Source organism: Myotis davidii, unplaced genomic scaffold (genome assembly GCF_000327345.1).
Source record: "Myotis davidii unplaced genomic scaffold, ASM32734v1 scaffold1330, whole genome shotgun sequence".
Lineage (NCBI taxonomy): Eukaryota > Metazoa > Chordata > Mammalia > Chiroptera > Vespertilionidae > Myotis > Myotis davidii.
In genome coordinates this window covers 1,824,796-1,827,813 of record NW_006283826.1, presented here as the reverse complement: position 1 = coordinate 1,827,813, position 3,018 = coordinate 1,824,796, and the positions used below count along the sequence as shown (strand labels likewise).

Here is a 3,018-nt window from a genome sequence, read left to right as displayed (position 1 = left end):
GGGCCGATCCTGCGATTGGAGGGTGATGGGGGTCAACGCCTGAGGGCTCCCAGTATGTGAGAGGGGGCAGGCTGGGCTGAGGGACACTCCCCCCCACACACACACACACACACCCAGTGCACGAATTTCGTGCACCGGGCCCCTAGTGACTTTATAAAAAAGTTCACCCTCTGGCTGTCAGTTTTACCCTCTAGAACTGAGATCCCACTAAGTGATTGTGGGTCCTTGTCACAGAGCAAGACGTTTGCACACAGAAGAGCAGACAAGGAGATGGTACGCGTAGTGTGTGATCAAGCCGCTGACAGGTGTGGTTTTTAACAACTTTGGGTGAAGAGCATTTCAGACGTGAATACCCCTGCACCCTCCACTGGAGTCAACAGTTAGCATTTTGACAATATTGGGTTGACCTGCAGATGGAGGTTGTCAGTTTTTGCTGAGCCGTTTGAAAGAACACGGCAGACATCACAACCTAAACCCTCCCCGTGCCTGCTGTAAGAGGAAGGCCACCTCACTGCGTGAGCACAGTTACAGCATCACACCTCGCAGAGAACCCGCATCATAGGCTCTCATGTCAGTCCCACTCCGACGTCCCCATGGTCACAGAATGGCCTTTGTAGGCGTGTGTGCGTGTTAATTTTTCAGTCACGATCCGACCAGGATTCATGCACTGCGTTTGGTGGTGTCTCCTGGGTCTCTAGAAAAAACCAGTTCCTCATTCTTCCTTTTTTTTTTTCTTTCATCCTTTTCCATAAGACTTTGACTTTTTGAAGAGTCCAGGCCAGTTATCTTGTAAAATGTCTAACTTCCTGGATTTGTCATACTGTTTGCTCATCTGTGTGTTGTCTGTGGACTGGAAGCTAAGTCTGAGGCTTGATGAGATCAGGCTGTTCCTATATTCGGCTGGAATATTTACTATCAATGCTGTGTGTCACGTTGCCTCTCCTCCAGGGGCCGATGGTGTCCGCTGTCCTGCTGTCAGTGAAGCAGATTTTGGTCACTTGGCTAAGATAGTGACTCACTCTAAGGGACAGTTTTCCTTTTGCAATTAACATGAAACCCATGGAGTCCTACTGCGACATCCTGTGTATGTCATCTTTCGCAGTAACCTTTATCCTGGTTATGTTAGTGCCTCTTGCATCTCGCTGCCTAAGTTATATGAGAATCGCAGAATGATGGTTTCCTACCACTGTTGCTCCCTCCACTCCTGTAAACAAGAACTTTCCTCCCTCACCGTCCACCTCTCCCCCTCCCCCGTCCACCTCTCCCCCTCCCCCTCCAACCCCTTCTCTCCCTCCCTTCCCCCCACCCTCCCTCTACCTCCACCTCCAGTACTTCCCTCCTCTCATAGCTTCCTGGACTTTTATTTAGTCAATGTGTTCGAATCATTTGGAACAGTTTTCTTTTTCTGCTCAAATTATACCATCTTTAGCCAATGGGAGACCTTAAGAGGCTAAATTTTAAAAATACTTATTTAAATACTAGAGGCCCGGTACACGAAATTTATGCATGGGGGAGCGGAGGTACCCTCAGCCTAGCCTGCACTCTCTCCAATCCGGGACCCCTTGGGGGATGTCCGACTGCCAGTTTAGGCCCCATCCCAGAGATCGGGCCTAAACTGACAGTCGGACATCCCTCTCACAATCCTGGACTGCTGGCTCCTAATTCACTCCTGCTGCTTGGTTACCCCTAACTGCGCCCCCATGCCGGTCTGATCGCCCCTCACTGCCTCTGACTGTCTGCCTGATCACTCCTAACTGCCCCCTCTGCCGGCCTGGTCACCCCTCACTGCCTGGCCTCTCTGCCGGCCTGGTCACCCCACACAGCTTCCTTGTTCAGTCGTTTGGTCATTCCTCATTAACCCCCCTGCCAGCTTGGTCATAGGCAGCCAACTTGTGAGGGGTGAGGGTTAATTTGCATATTACCTCTTTATTATATAGGAGGATTATATAGGATGTTTTTAACATTTCTTTTATTTGCATTAAGTTACTTTTTAAATTATATTTTTATTGATTTCAGAGAGGAAGGGAGAGGGAGAGAGAAACATCAATGATGAGAGAATCATTGATCAGCTGCTTCCTGCACACCCCCCACTGGGGATCAAGTCCACAACCCAGGCATGTGCCCTGACTGGGAATCAAACCATGACCTCCTGGTTCATAGGTTGATGCTCAACCACTGAGCAACACCGGCTGGGCTTATAGTAAGTTATTTTGTTTTACAACTTTTTTTTTTAAATCTAAATTTTCAAACTTTTTCTCCATGATCCTAGTAACCTGGGTAAAATCCATTAATGAATACTCTTCTAATTATTAGTTCTCCACAGAGTTGAAGGGTAGATTATAGACCACATGCATGTAAAATATCTTCAAATAGTTTTATTCTGCACAATCAAGGGAATTTTCTCAACAGTGTGTGTTTTCATAAATCCTAAAGGATGGTTATCATTTCCCCCACTAGGGGCATGCTGTCTCAGCCCCCTCCCCCTCCCTCACCCCTCCCCACCAGGACTTCCCAGGTACTGTGGGAGACGAATATCCAGATGCTCTGAACTTCAGTCACTGCCCGTGTTGGAAGGTCAGGAATTGAAGTGGGACGTGAACCTCCAGTTCAGCATGCTCGGTGCGTGTGCACCCGCTACAAGCGTTAGTTCCGTTTCCATGAGCCGTCCTGCATTTCCAAACTAAAGCTTCTGCAACACCCACCCCTACCCCACACCCCACACACAGTCCGTGGCCGTCTGCACACGCTGGCACTTGTGTGAGGACCCTACATCAGCGGGGGTGTAAAATTTCATCCATTTCCAAAGGCCGTTTGGTGCTCTCTTTTAAATTGTGAAAATCTCAAGTGTCACCCTCCTCTGACCTGTCAGTTCCGTCCTCAGTCCCTCCTCTCAGGACACGCTCGCCAGGGGGCCTTTGGTCCCTCCTTATCGCAAACCAGTGTCATTCGCAAGGACTTCCTTGGAAATCGGGGTACATCCAAACTAAGGAATACTAAGCTCCAATTAAATAAACCAGT

At 48.8% G+C, this 3,018-nt stretch overlaps 1 protein-coding gene across 4 annotated transcripts in view; it reads left to right on the top strand.

Annotated features, from left to right (window-relative positions):
- Positions 1-3,018, top strand: part of FBXO21 (F-box protein 21) — a 35,934-nt gene that overhangs the window by 27,410 nt on the left and 5,506 nt on the right. The window lies entirely within an intron of this gene.